The sequence below is a fragment of the Scyliorhinus torazame genome, chromosome 20, assembly GCF_047496885.1.
Source record: "Scyliorhinus torazame isolate Kashiwa2021f chromosome 20, sScyTor2.1, whole genome shotgun sequence".
In the NCBI taxonomy this organism is placed as follows: domain Eukaryota; kingdom Metazoa; phylum Chordata; class Chondrichthyes; order Carcharhiniformes; family Scyliorhinidae; genus Scyliorhinus; species Scyliorhinus torazame.
The window spans coordinates 49,538,042-49,556,333 of NC_092726.1; the positions used below are offsets into that span (position 1 = coordinate 49,538,042).

The 18,292-nt window shown below is 54.9% G+C and overlaps 1 long non-coding RNA gene across 1 annotated transcript in view; it reads left to right on the forward strand.

Moving 5' to 3' along the window:
* The window catches only part of LOC140396758 (uncharacterized), a 166,795-nt gene that overhangs the window by 8,171 nt on the left and 140,332 nt on the right, over nt 1-18,292 (forward strand). The window contains exons 3-4 of the long non-coding RNA XR_011936625.1: nt 5,258-5,411; nt 12,070-12,223. This is a non-coding gene — a long non-coding RNA (uncharacterized lncRNA). The remainder of the gene's footprint in view (nt 1-5,257; nt 5,412-12,069; nt 12,224-18,292) is intronic.

Consider the following 18,292-nt stretch of genomic DNA (forward strand, 5'->3'; position numbering starts at 1 on the left):
TCTCCAAAACACTATTAGTGAAGTGTCCAACATCCTGCTGGAGAAAAGAGATGAAATCAAATTGTTCCAAACAGGCACCACAGTGAGCCAGGTTCAAATGTATACAGAGAAATCGCTCGGGTTTCCAGAACAACTTGGTTGTCACTCAGTTGTTGTTGCTGCCCGAAGGTGGGATGCAGCGCACTGCCTTCTCCAATCACCCACATTGCAGAATGGTTTAAACACCAGCACGATTTATTCTGCTGCTTTCCTGATGTTCCATTATTGTGTGTGTGTGTGTTTTGTGGACGTATGTGTGTGCTAATGGATTCGTGTGTGTGTTAATGGATGTGTATGTCCGTTAATGGATGCGTGTATCACTGGATGTGTATGTGTCACTGGAGGTGTGTGTGTTAATGGATGTGTGTGCGTGTCACTGGATGTGTGTGTGTTAATGGATGTGTGTGCGTGTCACTGGATGCCTGTGAGTGTGTTCATGTGTGTGTTAATGGATGTGTGTGCGTGTCACTGGATGCCTGTGAGTGAGTTCATGTGTGTGTCTTAATGGATGTATGTGCGTGTTAATGGATGTATGTGTGCTAATGGACGTGAGTGTCACTGGATCAGTGTGTGCGTTAATGGATGTGTGTGTCACTGGAATAGTGTGTGTGTTAATGGAAGTGTGTGTTGTCTCCTCCACTCACTACTTCACTCTCTCTCACTCTCACTCCCCTCACTGTCTCCCACTGTCACACCCCTCACTGTCTCCCACTTTCACTCCCCTCACTGTCTCCTACTCTCACTCCCCTCACTGTCTCCCACTCTCACTCCCCTCACTGTCTCCCACTCTCACTCCCCTCAGTGTCTCCCCCTCTCACACCCCTCACTGTCACCCACTCTCACTCCCCTCACTGTCTCCACACACTCACACCCCTCACTGTCTCCCACTCTCACACCCCTCACTGTCTCCCACTCACACTCCCCTCACTGTCTCCCACTCTCACACCCCTCACTGTCTCCCCACTCTCACACCCCTCACTGTCTCCCACACTCACACGCCTCACTGTCTCCCACTCTCACACGCCTCACTGTCTCCCCACTCTCACGCCTCACTGTCTCCCCACACTCACACCCCTCACTGTCTCCCACTCTCACTCCCCTCACTGTCTCCCACTCTCACAAACCTCACTGTCTCCCACTCTCACTCCCCTCACTGTCTCCCACTCTCACAAACCTCATTGTCTCCCACTATCACTCACCTCACGGTCTCGCAGTCTCACTCCCTTCAATGTCTCCACACTCACTAATCTCACTGTCTCCCACTCTCGCACCACTCACCGTTTCCCACTCAAACCGGCTCTGTTACACATTCTCACACCCCTTCTTATCTTCCACTGTCACTCCCCTCATTCTCTCACAGTCTAAAACACCGCACTGTCTCCCATTCTCACAAAACTCACCGTTTCCGACTATCATACCCCTCACTTTCTCAAACTCTCAGAAACCTCACTATCTCCCACTCTCACACCCCTCACTGTATCCCACTCTCACTCCCCTCACTGTCTCCCACTCTCACACCCCTCACTGTCACGTTTTCTCACTCCCCTCACTGTCTGCACTCAGCCCCCTCACTGTCTCCAACTCTCACTCCCCTCACTGTCTCCCACTCTCACTCCCCTCACTGTCTCGCACTCTCACTCCCCTCACTGTCTCCCACTCTCACTCCCCTCACTGTCTCCCACTCTCACTCCCCTCACTGTTCCCACTCTCACTCCCCTCACTGTCTCCCACTCTCACTCACCTCACTGTCTTCCACTCTCACTCCTCTCACTGTCTCCCACTCTCACTCCCCTCACTGTCTCCCACTCTCACTCCCCTCACTGTCTCCCACTCTCACTCCCCTCCCTGTCACCCGCTCTCACACCCCTCACTGTCTCCCACTCTCACTCCCCTCACTGTTCCCACTCTCACTCCCCTCACTGTCTCCCACTCTCACTCACCTCACTGTCTCCCACTCTCACTCCTCTCACTGTCTCCCACTCTCACTCCCCTCACTGTCTCCCACTCTCACTCCCCTCACTGTCTCCCACTCTCACTCCCCTCCCTTTCTGCACTCACACCCCTCACTGTATGCCACTCTCACTCCCCTCACTGTCTCCCACTCTCACACCCCTCACTGTCACGTTTTCTCACTCCCCTCACTGTCTGCACTCAGCCCCCTCACTGTCTCCAACTCTCACTCCCCTCACTGTCTCCCACTCTCACTCCCCTCACTGTCTCGCACTCTCACTCCCCTCACTGTCTCCCACTCTCACTCCCCTCACTGTCTCCCACTCTCACTCCCCTCACTGTTCCCACTCTCACTCCCCTCACTGTCTCCCACTCTCACTCACCTCACTGTCTCCCACTCTCACTCCTCTCACTGTCTCCCACTCTCACTCCCCTCACTGTCTCCCACTCTCACTCCCCTCACTGTCTCCCACTCTCACTCCCCTCCCTGTCTGCACTCACTCTCCTCACTGTCTCCCACTCTCACTCCCCTCACTGTCTCACACTCTCACTCCCCTCACTGTCTCCCACTTTCACTCCCCTCACTGTCTCCCACTCTCACTCCCCTCACTGTCTCCCACTCCCACTCCCCTCACTGTCTGCACTCTCACTCCCCTCACTGTCTCCCACTCTCACTCCCCTCACTGTCTCCCACTCTCACTCCCCTCACTGTCTACACTCTCACTCACCTCACTGTCTCCTACTCTCACTCCCCTCACTATCTCCCAGTCTCACTCCACTCACTGTCTCCCACTCTCGCTCCCCTCCCTGTCGCCCACCTCTCACACCCCTCACTGTCTCCCACTCTCACTCCCCTCACTGTTCCCCACTCTCACTCCCCTCACTGTGTCCCACTCTCACTCCCCTCACTGTCTCCCACTCTCACTCCCCTCACTGTCTCCCACTCTCACTACCCTCACTGTCTCCCACTCTAACTCCCCTCACTGTCGCCCACCTCTCACACCCCTCACTGTCTCCAACTCTCACTCCCCTCACGGTTCCCCACTCTCACTCCCCTCACTGTCTCTCACTCTCACTCCCCTCACTGTCTCCCACTCTCACAACACTCACTTTCTCCCACTCTTACACCACTCACTGTCTCCCACTGTCACTCGCCTCACTGTCTTCCACTCTCACTCCCCTCACTGTCTCCCACTCACACCACTCACTGTCACGTTTTCTCACTCGCCTCACTGTCTCAAACTCTCACTCCCCTCACTGTCTCCCACTCTCACTCCCCTCACTGTCTCCCACTCTCACTCCCCTCACTGTCTCCCACTCCCCCTCCCCTCACTGTCTCCCTCTCTCACTCCCCTCATTGTCTCCCACTCTCACTCACCTCACTGTCTCCCACTCTCACTACCCTCAGTGTCTCTCCCTCTCGCTCCCCTCACTGTCTCCCACTCTCACACCCCTCACTGTCTCCCACTCTCACTCCCCTCACTGTCTCCCACTCTCACACACCTCACTGTCTCTCCCTCTCACTCCCCTCAGTGTCTCCCCCTCTCACACCCTCACTGCCTCCCACTCACACTCCCCTCACTGTCTCCCCCTCTCACTCCCCTCACGGTCTCCCACTCTCACTCCCCTCACTGTTTCCCACTCTCACTCCCCTCACTGTTTCCCACTCTCACACCCTCATTGTCTCCCACTCTAACACCCCTCACTATCTCCCACTCTCACTCCCCTCACTGTCTCCCATTCTCACACCCCTCACTATCTCCCACTCTCACTCCCCTCACTGTCTCCCACTCTCACTCCCCTCACTGTCTCCCACCCTCACTCCCCTCACTGTCTCCCACTCTCACTCCCCTCACTGTCTCCCACTCTCACTCCTCTCACTGTGCCCCACTCTCACACCACTCACTGTCTCCCACTCACACTCCACTCACTGTCTCCCCCTCTCACTCCCCTCACGGTCTCCCACTCTCGCACCCCTCACTGTCTCCCACTCTCACACCCCTCACTGTCTCCTATTCTCACTCCCCTCACTGTCTCCCAGTCTAACTCCCCTCACTGTCTACCTCTCTCACTCCCCTCACTGTCTCCCTCTCTCACACCCCTCACTGTCTCCCACTCTCACACCCCTCATTGTCACACACTCTCACACCCCTCACTGCCTGCACTCGCACTCCCCTCACTGTCTCCCTCTCTCACTCCCCTCACTGTCACCCAGTCTGACTCCCCTCACTGTCTCCCACTCTCACTCCAATCACTGATTGCACTTTCACTCCCCTCACTGCCTACCACTCTAACTCCCCTCACTGTCTCCCACTCTAACTCCCCTCATTGTCTGCCACTCTCACTCCCATCACTGTCTCCCACTATCACACACCTCACTCTCAACTCTCACTCCCCTCACTGCCTTCCACTCTAACTCCCCTCACCGTCTCCCACTCTTACTCACCTCACGCTCAACTCTCACTTTCCTCACTGCCTTCCACTCTCACTCCCCTCACTGTCTCCAACTCTCACACCCTTCAATCTCTCAAAACCTAACTCCCAATCTCACACGCATTAGTAAGGAGATTGTGTAAACGGCTGAGATACAGACAGAGATCGGGATTTAGAGATTTCAGTGAGCAGGCTGGAAAAGCAGAATGCTCAACTCGATTATGGTTGTTTGTGAATGTTGAAATATTTTTATCATACAAGTGTATTAATTGTATTCAAGCCTCCCGATCCTTGTGCCTGTCTCCCTGATTGTACTAAACTATACGGTTTGTAAAGGATGCTCTTGTATTACGAAAAGCTTTATTCTTACTCCCCGTTGTCTCTCCCCTGCGGTTACACTGAGCGACGCTGTCTTGCAACATCTGTTGTTTATGACGCTTTCCCATTCCCTGGACACCAGTCAATCTCTCCCTGTCAGGCGGACTGAGTAACATTCGCAAACTATTGTGCTTTTCAGAAGTCAGTTTTGCAGATATTTGCTGAATTAATAGTTTAAAAGAAAAACACATAACAAAATACGAATGTTTGTCCTCACAGACAGACCGGATAACATTTGCAGCCTATTGTGCTTTTCAGGTGTTAGTTTTGCAGATTCTTTGCTGAACTAATAGTTTTAAAGGAACCCCGAAACTGTCGGAGTCATGATTTCATCGTTGTTTCTATGCTTTAAACGCATTTTAGAAGTGCTAATTGTATTTAAAATGTAATAACTTTTTAAAAGTTTTCTATACCATTTAAATATTGATAGATATTTAAATATATTTTTCTGCTCAAGATCTGAATGCCAGTTTAAGGGGCGTGTCTGTAACTCCCTTTGTCAATCGGGGCGGCTCCTCACCTGGTTCACACTGAAACTCCAAGCTGCCTGTTTCCCAGGACAACACTGCTGCAGGGTGAAGGAGATGGATCAGCTGCAGTCTGCCGGACAGGTAAACCTGGGTGTTTGATTTGGTGCAGGCAGCGGGTTAGAGAACTGAACTAAATCAGTCCGTAAACTGTTGGAGTGTTTGAACGTTTGAAATGAGCTCTGGCGGCTGAGAGTCAGCGCACAGATTGGGATTGAGAGAATTCAGTGGGATTAAGAGAATTCAGTGGGATTGAGAGAATTCAGTGCCCAGACTAGAAAGGCAGGATGGTCAACTCGATTGTTGTTGCAGGTGAATGTTTCAATAGTTGCTGATTTTCTCTCTATGAATGTAACAACTGTCTTTGAGCCTCGCTGCCGTTGACCCTGTTTCTAGAATTATGCTCCCACTCTCACTCCCCTCACTGTCACACACTCTCACTCCCCTCACTGTCTCCTACTCTCACTCCCCACACTGTGCCCCACTCTCACACCACTCACTGTCTCCCACTCTCACTCCCCTCACTGACTCCCACTCTCACTCCCCTCACTGTCTCCCACTCTCACTCCCCTCACTGTCTCCCACTCTCACTCCCCTCACTGTCTCCCACTCTCACTCCCCTCACTGTCTCCCACTCTCACTCCCCTCACTGTCTCCCACTCTCACTCCCCTCACTGTCTCCCATTCTCACTCCCCTCACTGTCTCCCACTCTCACTCCCCTCACTGTCTCACACTCTCACCCCCTCACTGTCTCCCACTCTCACTCCCCTCACTGTCTCCCTCTCTCACTCCCCTCACTGACTCCCTCTCTCACTCCCCTCACTGTCTCCAACTCTCACTCCCCTCACTGTCTCCCACTCTCACTCCTCTCACTGTCTCCCACTCTCACTCCCCTCACTGTCTCCAACTCTCACTCCCCTCACTGTCTCCCACTCTCACCCCCCTCACTGTATCCCAACTCTCACACAGCTCACTGTCTCCCAACTCTCACACCCCTCACTGTCTCCCACTCTCACTCCCCTCACTGTCTCCCAATCTCACTCCCCTTACTGTCTCCCACTATCACCCCCTCACTGTCTCCCAACTCACACACCCCTCACTGTCTCCCACTCTCTCCCCCCTCACTGTCTCACACTCTCACAACCCTCACTGTCTCCCACTCCCCCTCCACTCACTGTCTCCCACTCTCACTCCCCTCACTGTCTCCCAACTCTCACACCCCTCACTGTCTCCCACTCTCACTCCCCTCACTGTCTCCCACCTCTCACTCCCGTTACGGTCGCCCCTCTCACTCCCTCATTGTCACCCACTCCTTCTCCCTTTACAGTCTCCACTTTCATTCCCGTCACTGTCTCCCACTCTCACAAACCTCATTGTCTCCCACTCTCACTCCCCTCACTGTCTCCCAATCTCACTCCCCTTACTGTCTCCCACTATCACCCCCTCACTGTCTCCAAACTCTCACACCCCTCACTGTCTCCCACTCTCTCCCCCCTCACTGTCTCCCACTCTCACTCCCCTCACTGTCTCTCAATCTCACTCCCCTCACTGTCTCCCACTCCCACTCCACTCACTGTCTCCCACTCTCACTCCCCTCACTGTCTCCCAACTCTCACACCCCTCACTGTCTCCCACTCTCACTCCCCTCACTGTCTCCCACTCTCACTCCCCTCACTGTCTCCCACTCCCACTCCACTCACTGTCTCCCACTCTCACTCCCCTCACTGTCTCCCAACTCTCACACCCCTCACTGTCTCCCACTCTCACTCCCCTCACTGTCTCCCACTCCCACTCCACTCACTGTCTCCCACTCTCACTCCCCTCACTGTCTCCCACTCTTACTCCCCTCACTGTCTCCCACTCTCACTCCCCTCACTGTCTCCCAACTCTCACACCCCTCACTGTCTCCCACTCTCACTCCCCTCACTGTCTCCCACCTCTCACTCCCGTTACGGTCGCCCCTCTCACTCCCTCATTGTCACCCACTCCTTCTCCCTTTACAGTCTCCACTTTCACTCCCGTCACTGTCTCCCACTCTCACAAACCTCATTGTCTCCCACTCTCACTCCCCTCACGGTCTCGCAGTCTCACTCCCTTCAATGTCCACACTCAGTAATATCACTGTCCCCCACTGTCGGACCCCTCACCGTTTCCCACTCAAGCCCTCTCTGTTACCCACTCTCACACCCCTTCTTATCTTCCACTGTCACTTCCCTCATTGCCTCACAGTCTAAAACACCTCACTGTCTCCCATTCTCACAAAACTCACCGTTTCCCACTATCATACCCCTCACTTTCCCGAACTCTCAGAAACCTCACTATCTCCCACTCTAACACCCTTCACGGTCCCCAACTCTCATTCACCTCACTGTATCCCACTCTCACAACCCACACCCTCTCCCACTCTCACTCCACTCACTGTCACCTACCTTAATACCCCTCACTGTCACACAATCTCCCACACCTCACTGTCTCTCACTCGAAAACCCCTCACTGTCTCTCATTCTCGCTCTCCTCACTGTCTCACAATTTCACTCCCCTCACTCTCTCCCACTCTCACCCCCCCAATCTCTCCCACTTTCATTCGCCTCTCTGTCTCCCACTCTCACACCCCTTACTGTCTCCCACTCTCACACACCGCACTGTCTCCCACTCTCACTCCCCTCACTGTCTCCCACTCTCACTCCCCTCACTGTCTCCCGTTCTCACTCCCCTCACTGTCTCCCAACCTCACTCCCCTCACTGTCTCCCACTCTCACTCCCCTCACTGTCTCCCACTCTCACTCCCCTCACTGTCTCCTACTCTCACACATCTCACTGTCTCCCACTCTCACTCCCCTCACTGTCTCCCACTCTCACTCCCCTCACTGTCTCCCACTCTAACTCCCCTCACTGTCTCCCACTCTCACTCCCCTCACTGTCTCCCACTCTCACTCCCCTCACTGTCTCCCACTCTCACTCCCCTCACTGTCTCCCACTCAAACCCTCTCTGTTACCCACTCTCACACTCCTCACTGTCTCCCTCTCTCACACATCTTACTCTCTCCCACTCTCACTCCCCTCACTGTCTCCCACTCTCACTCCCCTCACTGTCTCCCACTCTCACTCCCCTCACTGTCTCCCACTCTCACTCCCCTCACTGTCTCCCACTCTCACTCCCCTCACTGTCTTCCACTCTCACTCCCCTCACTGTCTCCCACTCTCACTCCCCTCACTGTCTCCCAGTCTCACTCCCCTCACTGTCTCCCACTCTCTCTCCCCTCACTGTCCCCCACTCTCGCTCTCCTCACTGTCTCCCACTCTCACTCCCCTCACTGTCTCCTACTCTCACACATCTCACTGTCTCCCACTCTCACTCCCCTCACTGTCTCCCACTCTATCTCACCTCTCTGTCTCCCATTCTCACTCCCCTCACTGTCTCCCACTCTCACTCCCCTCACTGTCTCCCACTCTCACTCCCCTCACTGTCTCCAACTCTCACTCCCCTCACTGTCTCCCACTCTCACTCCCCTCACTGTCTCCCACTCTCACTCCCCTCACTGTCTCCCACTCTCACTCCCCTCACTGTCTCCCACTCTCACTCCCTTCACTGTCTCCCACTCTCACTCCCCTCACTCTCTCCCACTCTCACTCCCCTCACTGTCTCTCACTCTCACTACCCTCACTGTCTCCCACTCTCACCCCCTCACTGTCTCCCACTCTAACTCCCGTCACTGTCTCCCACTCTCACTCGCCTCACTGTCTACCACTCAAACCCTCTCTGTTACCAACTCTCACACTCCTCACTGTCTCCCTCTCTCACACATCTTACTGTCTCCCACTCTCACTCCCCTCACTGTCTCCCACTCTCACTCCCCTCACTGTCTCCCACTCTCACTCCCCTCACTGTCTCCCACTCTCACTCCCCTCACTGTCTCCCACTCTCACTCCCTTCACTGTCTCCCACTCTCACTCCCCTCACTCTCTCCCACTCTCACTCCCCTCACTGTCTCTCACTCTCACCCCCTCACTGTCTCCCACTCTAACTCCCGTCACTGTCTCCCACTCTCACTCCCCTCACTGTCTCCCACTCTCACTCCCCTCACTGTCTCCCACTCTCACTCCCTTCACTGTCTCCCACTCTCACTCCCCTCACTCTCTCCCACTCTCACTCCCCTCACTGTCTCCCACTCTCACCCCCTCACTGTCTCCCACTCTAACTCCCGTCACTGTCTCCCACTCTCACTCGCCTCACTGTCTACCACTCAAACCCTCTCTGTTACCCACTCTCACACTCCTCACTGTCTCCCTCTCTCACACATCTTACTGTCTCCCACTCTCACTCCCCTCACTGTCTCCCACTCTCACTCCCCTCACTGTCTCCCACTCTCACTCCCCTCACGGTCTCCCACTCTCACTCCCCTCACTGTCTCCCACTCTCACTCCCCTCACTGTCTTCCACTCTCACTCCCGTCACTGACTCCCACTCTCACTCCCCTCACTGTCTCCCAGTCTCACTCCTCTCACTGTCTCCCACTCTCTCTCCCCTCACTGTCCCCCACTCTCGCTCCCCTCACTGTCTCCCAGTCTCACTCCCCTCACTGTCTCCCACTCTCACTCCCCTCACTGTCTCCCACTCTCACTCCCCTCACTGTCTCCCACTCTCACTCCCCTCACTGTCTCCCACTCTCACTCCCTTCACTGTCTCCGACTCTCACTCCCCTCACTCTCTCCCACTCTCACTCCCCTCACTCTCTCCCACTCTCACTCCCCTCACTGTCTCTCACTCTCACTCCCCTCACTGTCTCCCACTCTTACCCCCTCACTGTCTCCCACTCTCACTCCCGTCACTGTCTCCCACTCTCACTCCCCTCACTGTCTCCCACTCTCACTCCCCTCACTGTCTCCCACTCTCACTCCCCTCACTGTCTCCCATTCTCACTCCCCTCACTGTCTCCCACTATCACTCCCCTCACTGTCTCCCACTCTCACTCCCCTCACTGTCTCCCACTCTCACTCCCCTCACTGTCTCCCACACCCACTCCCCTCACTGTCTTCCACTCTCTCTCCCCTCACTGTCTCCCACTCTCATTCCCCTCACTATCTCCCACTCTCACTCCCCTCACTGTCTCCCACTCTCACTCCCCTCACTGTCTCCCACTCTCACTCCCCTCACTGTCTCCCACTCTCACTCCTCTCACTGTCTCCCACTCTCACTCCCCTCACTGTCTCCCACTCTCACTCCCCTCACTGTCTCCCACTGTCACTCCCCTCACTGTCTCCCACTCTCACACCCCTCGCTATCTCCCACTCTCACTCTCCTCATTGTCTCTTACTCTCACACCCCTCACTGTCTCCCACTCTCACTCCCATTACAGTCTCCTCTTTCATTCCCTTTACTGTCTCCCACTCTCACTCCCCTCAAAATCTCCCACTCTCACTCCCCTCACTGTCTCCCACACTCACTCCCCTCACTGTCTCCCACTCTCACTCCCCTCACTGTCTCCAACTCTCACTCCCCTCACTGTCTCCCACTCTCACTCCCCTCACTGTCTCCCACTCTCACTCCCCTCACTGTCTCCCACTCTCAATCCCCTAACTGTCTCCCACTCTCACACCCCTCACTGTCTCCCACTCTCTCACCCCTCACTGCCTGCACTCGCACTCCCCTCACTGTCTCCCTCTCTCACTCCCCTCACTGTCACCCAGTCTGACTCCCCTCACTGTCTCCCACTCTCACTCCAATCACTGATTGCACTTTCACTCCCCTCACTGCCTACCACTCTAACTCCCCTCACTGTCTCCCACTCTAACTCCCCTCATTGTCTGCCACTCTCACTCCCATCACTGTCTCCCACTATCACACACCTCACTCTCAACTCTCACTCCCCTCACTGCCTTCCACTCTAACTCCCCTCACCATCTCCCACTCTTACTCACCTCACGCTCAACTGTCACTTTCCTCACTGCCTTCCACTCTCACTCCCCTCACTGTCTCCAACTCTCACACCCTTCAATCTCTCAAAACCTAACTCCCAATCTCACACGCATTAGTAAGGAGATTGTGTAAACGGCTGAGATACAGACAGAGATCGGGATTTAGAGATTTCAGTGAGCAGGCTGGAAAAGCAGAATGCTCAACTCGATTATGGTTGTTGGTGAATGTTGAAATATTTTTATCATACAAGTGTATTAATTGTATTCAAGCCTCCCGATCCTTGTGCCTGTCTCCCTGATTGCACTAAACTATACGGTTTGTAAAGGATGCTCTTGTATTACGAAAAGCTTTATTCTTACTCCCCGTTGTCTCTCCCCTGCGGTTACACTGAGCGACGCTGTCTTGCAACATCTGTTGTTTATGACGCTTTCCCATTCCCTGGACACCAGTCAATCTCTCCCTGTCAGGCGGACTGAGTAACATTCGCAAACTATTGTGCTTTTCAGAAGTCAGTTTTGCAGATATTTGCTGAATTAATAGTTTAAAAGAAAAACACATAACAAAATACGAATGTTTGTCCTCACAGACAGACCGGATAACATTTGCAGCCTATTGTGCTTTTCAGGTGTTAGTTTTGCAGATTCTTTGCTGAACTAATAGTTTTAAAGGAACCCCGAAACTGTCGGAGTCATGATTTCATCGTTGTTTCTATGCTTTAAACGCATTTTAGAAGTGCTAATTGTATTTAAAATGTAATAACTTTTAAAAAGTTTTCTATACCATTTAAATATTGATAGATATTTAAATATATTTTTCTGCTCAAGATCTGAATGCCAGTTTAAGGGGCGTGTCTGTAACTCCCTTTGTCAATCGGGGCGGCTCCTCACCTGGTTCACACTGAAACTCCAAGCTGCCTGTTTCCCAGGACAACACTGCTGCAGGGTGAAGGAGATGGATCAGCTGCAGTCTGCCGGACAGGTAAACCTGGGTGTTTGATTTGGTGCAGGCAGCGGGTTAGAGAACTGAACTAAATCAGTCCGTAAACTGTTGGAGTGTTTGAACGTTTGAAATGAGCTCTGGCGGCTGAGAGTCAGCGCACAGATTGGGATTGAGAGAATTCAGTGGGATTAAGAGAATTCAGTGGGATTGAGAGAATTCAGTGCCCAGACTAGAAAGGCAGGATGGTCAACTCGATTGTTGTTGCAGGTGAATGTTTCAATAGTTGCTGATTTTCTCTCTATGAATGTAACAACTGTCTTTGAGCCTCGCTGCCGTTGACCCTGTTTCTAGAATTATGCTCCCACTCTCACTCCCCTCACTGTCACACACTCTCACTCCCCTCACTGTCTCCTACTCTCACTCCCCACACTGTGCCCCACTCTCACACCACTCACTGTCTCTCACTCTCACTCCCCTCACTGACTCCCACTCTCACTCCCCTCACTGTCTCCCACTCTCACTCCCCTCACTGTCTCCCACTCTCACTCCCCTCACTGTCTCCCACTCTCACTCCCCTCACTTTCTCCCACTCTCACTCCCCTCACTGTCTCCCACTCTAACTTTCCTCACTGTCTCTCACTCTCATTCCCCTCACTGTCTCCCACTCTCACTCCCCTCACTGTCTCCCACTCTCACTCCCCTCACTGTCTCCCATTCTCACTCCCCTCACTGTCTCCCACTCTCACTCCCCTCACTGTCTCACACTCTCACCCCCTCACTGTCTCCCACTCTCACTCCCCTCACTGTCTCCCTCTCTCACTCCCCTCACTGACTCCCACTCTCACTCCCCTCACTGTCTCCAACTCTCACTCCCCTCACTGTCTCCCACTCTCACTCCTCTCACTGTCTCCCACTCTCACTCCCCTCACTGTCTCCAACTCTCACTCCCCTCACTGTCTCCCACTCTCACCCCCCTCACTGTATCCCAACTCTCACACAGCTCACTGTCTCCCAACTCTCACACCCCTCACTGTCTCCCACTCTCACTCCCCTCACTGTCTCCCAATCTCACTCCCCTTACTGTCTCCCACTATCACCCCCTCACTGTCTCCCAACTCACACACCCCTCACTGTCTCCCACTCTCTCCCCCCTCACTGTCTCACACTCTCACAACCCTCACTGTCTCCCACTCCCCCTCCACTCACTGTCTCCCACTCTCACTCCCCTCACTGTCTCCCAACTCTCACACCCCTCACTGTCTCCCACTCTCACTCCCCTCACTGTCTCCCACCTCTCACTCCCGTTACGGTCGCCCCTCTCACTCCCTCATTGTCACCCACTCCTTCTCCCTTTACAGTCTCCACTTTCATTCCCGTCACTGTCTCCCACTCTCACAAACCTCATTGTCTCCCACTCTCACTCCCCTCACTGTCTCCCAATCTCACTCCCCTTACTGTCTCCCACTATCACCCCCTCACTGTCTCCAAACTCTCACACCCCTCACTGTCTCCCACTCTCTCCCCCCTCACTGTCTCACACTCTCACAACCCTCACTGTCACCCACTCTCACTCCCCTCACTGTCTCCCACTCCCACTCCACTCACTGTCTCCCACTCTCACTCCCCTCACTGTCTCCCAACTCTCACACCCCTCACTGTCTCCCACTCTCACTCCCCTCACTGTCTCCCACTCTCACTCCCCTCACTGTCTCCCACTCCCACTCCACTCACTGTCTCCCACTCTCACTCCCCTCACTGTCTCCCAACTCTCACACCCCTCACTGTCACCCACTCTCACTCCCCTCACTGTCTCCCACTCCCACTCCACTCACTGTCTCCCACTCTCACACCCCTCACTGTCTCCCACTCTCACACCCCTCACTGTCTCCCACTCTCACTCCCCTCACTGTCTCCCAACTCTCACTCCCCTCACTGTCTCCCAACTCTCACACCCCTCACTGTCTCCCACTCTCACTCCCCTCACTGTCTCCCAACTCTCACACCCCTCACTGTCTCCCACTCTCACTCCCCTCACTGTCTCCCACTCCCACTCCACTCACTGTCTCCCACTCTCACCCCCTCACTGTCTCCCAACTCTCACACCCCTCACTGTCTCCCACTCTCACTCCCCTCACTGTCTCCCACCTCTCACTCCCGTTACGGTCGCCCCTCTCACTCCCTCATTGTCACCCACTCCTTCTCCCTTTACAGTCTCCACTTTCACTCCCGTCACTGTCTCCCACTCTCACAAACCTCATTGTCTCCCACTATCACTCACCTCACGGTCTCGCAGTCTCACTCCCTTCAATGTCCACACTCAGTAATATCACTGTCCCCCACTGTCGGACCCCTCACCGTTTCCCACTCAAGCCCTCTCTGTTACCCACTCTCACACCCCTTCTTATCTTCCACTGTCACTTCCCTCATTGCCTCACAGTCTAAAACACCTCACTGTCTCCCATTCTCACAAAACTCACCGTTTCCCACTATCATACCCCTCACTTTCCCGAACTCTCAGAAACCTCACTATCTCCCACTCTAACACCCTTCACGGTCCCCAACTCTCATTCACCTCACTGTCTCCCACTCTCACAACCCACACCCTCTCCCACTCTCACTCCACTCACTGTCACCTACCTTAATACCCCTCACTGTCACACAATCTCCCACACCTCACTGTCTCTCACTCGAAAACCCCTCACTGTCTCTCATTCTCGCTCTCCTCACTGTCTCCCACTCTCTCTCCCCTCACTGTCCCCCACTCTCGCTCCCCTCACTGTCTCCCAGTCTCACTCCCCTCACTGTCTCCCACTCTCAATCCCCTCACTGTCTCCCACTCTCACTCCCCTCACTGTCTCCCACTCTCACTCCCCTAACTGTCTCCCACTCTCACTCCCCTCACTGTCTCCCACTCTCACTCCCTTCACTGTCTCCGACTCTCACTCCCCTCACTCTCTCCCACTCTCACTCCCCTCACTCTCTCCCACTCTCACTCCCCTCACTGTCTCTCACTCTCACTCCCCTCACTGTCTCCCACTCTTACCCCCTCACTGTCTCCCACTCTCACTCCCGTCACTGTCTCCCACTCTCACTCCCCTCACTGTCTCCCACTCTCACTCCCCTCACTGTCTCCCACTCTCACTCCCCTCACTGTCTCCCACTCTCACTCCCCTCACTGTCTCCCATTCTCACTCCCCTCACTGTCTCCCACTCTCACACCCCTCGCTATCTCCCACTCTCACTCTCCTCATTGTCTCTTACTCTCACACCCCTCACTGTCTCCCACTCTCACTCCCATTACAGTCTCCTCTTTCATTCCCTTTACTGTCTCCCACTCTCACTCCCCTCAAAATCTCCCATTCTCACTCCCCTCACTGTCTCCCACACTCACTCCCCTCACTGTCTCCCACTCTCACTCCCCTCACTGTCTCCAACTCTCACTCCCCTCACTGTCTCCCACTCTCACTCCCCTCACTGTCTCCCACTCTCACTCCCCTCACTGTCTCCCACTCTCAATCCCCTAACTGTCTCCCACTCTCACACCCCTCACTGTCTCCCACTCTCTCACCCCTCACTGTCGCACACTCTCACTCACTCACTGTCTCTCACTCTCACGCCCCTCACTGTCTCCCACTCTCACTCCCCTCACTGTCTCCCTCTCCCACTTCCATCACTGTCTCCCATTCTCACTCCCCTCGCTGTCTCCCACTCTCACACCCCTCACTGTCTACACTCTCACTCCCCTCACTGTCTCCCACTCTCACTCCCCTCACTGTCTCCCACTCTCACTCCCCTCATTGTCTCCCACTCTCACACCCCTCACTGTCTCCCACTCTCACTCCCCTCACTGTCTCCCACTCTCACTCCCCTCACTGTCTCCCACTCTCACACCCCTCACTGTCTCCCTCTCTCTCACCCCTCACTGTCTCCCACACTCACTCCCCTCACTGTCTCACACTCTCACACCCCTCCCTGTCTCCCACTCTCACTCACCTCACTGTCTCCCAGTTTCACTCCCCTCACTGTCTCCCACTCTCACTCACCTCACTGTCTCCCACTCTCACTCCCCTCACTGTCTCCCACTCTCACACCCCTCACTGTCTCCCTCTCTCTCACCCCTCACTGTCTCCCACACTCACTCCCCTCACTGTCTCACACTCTCACACCCCTCACTGTCACCCACTCTCACTCACCTCACTGTCTCCCAGTCTCACTCCCCTCACTGTCTCCCACTCTCAATCCCCTCACTCTCTCCCACTCTCACTCCCCTCACTGTCTCTCACTCTCACTACCCTCACTGTCTCCCACTCTCACCCCCTCACTGTCTCCCACTCTCACTCCCGTCACTGTCTCCCACTGTCACTCCCCTCACTGTCTCCCACTCTCACTCCCCTCACTGTCTCCCACTCTCACTCCCCTCACTGTCTCCCACTCTCACTCCCCTCACTGTCTCCCATTCTCACTCCCCTCACTGTCTCCCACTATCACTCCCCTCACTGTCTCCCACTCTCACTCCCCTCACTGTCTCCCACTCTCACTCCCCTCACTGTCTCCCACACCCACTCCCCTAACTGTCTTCCACTCTCTCTCCCCTCACTGTCTCCCACTCTCACTCCCCTCACTATCTTCCACTCTCACTCCCCTCACTGTCTCCCACTCTCACTCCCCTCACTCTCTCCCACTCTCACTCCCCTCACTGTCTCTCACTCTCACTACCCTCACTGTCTCCCACTCTCACCCCCTCACTGTCTCCCACTCTCACACCCGTCACTGTCTCCCGCTCTCACTCCCCTCACTGTCTCCCACTCTCACTCCCCTCACTGTCTCCCACTCTCACTCCCCTCACTGTCTCCCACTCTCACTCCCCTCACTGTATCCCATTCTCACTCCCCTCACTGTCTCCCACTATCACTCCCCTCACTGTCTCCCACTCTCACTCCCCTCACTGTCTCCCACTCTCACACCCCTCACTGTCTCCCACACCCACTCCCCTCACTGTCTTCCACTCTCTCTCCACTCACTGTCTCCCACTCTCACTCCCCTCACTATCTCCCACTCTCACTCCCCTCACTGTCTCCCACTCTCACTCCCCTCACTGTCTCCCACTCTCACTCCCCTCACTGTCTCCCACTCTCACTCCTCTCACTGTCTCCCACTCTCACTCCCCTCACTGTCTCCCACTCTCACTCCCCTCACTGTCTCCCACTGTCACTCCCCTCACTGTCTCCCACTCTCACACCCCTCGCTATCTCCCACTCTCACTCACCTCATTGTATCTTACTCTCACACCCCTCACTGTCTCCCACTCTCACTCCCATTACAGTCTCCTCTTCCATTCCCTTTACTGTCTCCCACTCTCACTCCCCTCAAAATCTCCCACTCTCACTCCCCTCACTGTCTCCCACACTCACTCCCCTCACTGTCTCCCACTCTCACTCCCCTCACTGTCTCCAACTCTCACTCCCCTCACTGTCTCCCACTCTCACTCCCCTCACTGTCTCCCACTCTCAATCCCCTCACTGTCTCCCACTCTCACCCCCTCACTGTCTCCCACTCTCACACCCCTCACTGTCTCCCACTCTCTCACCCCTCACTGTCGCACACTCTCACTCACTCACTGTCTCTCACTCTCACGCCCCTCACTGTCTCCCACTCTCACTCCCCTCACTGTCTCCCTCTCCCACTTCCATCACTGTCTCCCACTCTCACTCCCCTCGCTGTCTCCCACTCTCACTCCCCTCACTGTCTACAATCTCACTCCCCTCACTGTCTCCCACTCTCACTCCCCTCACTGTCTCCCACTCTCACTCCCCTCACTATCTCCCACTCCCACTCCCCTCACTGTCTCCCACTATCACTCCCCTCACTGTCTCCCACTCTCACTCCCATCACTGTCTCCCACACTCACTCCCCTCACTGTCACCCTCTCTCACTCCCCTCACTGTCTCCCACTCTCACTCCCCTCACTGTCTCCCACTCTCACTCCCCTCACTGTCTCCCACTCTCACTCCCATCACTGTCTCCCACTCTCACTCCCCTCACTGTCACCCTCTCTCACTCCCCTCACTGTCTCCCACTCTCACTCCCCTCACTGTCTCCCACTCTCAC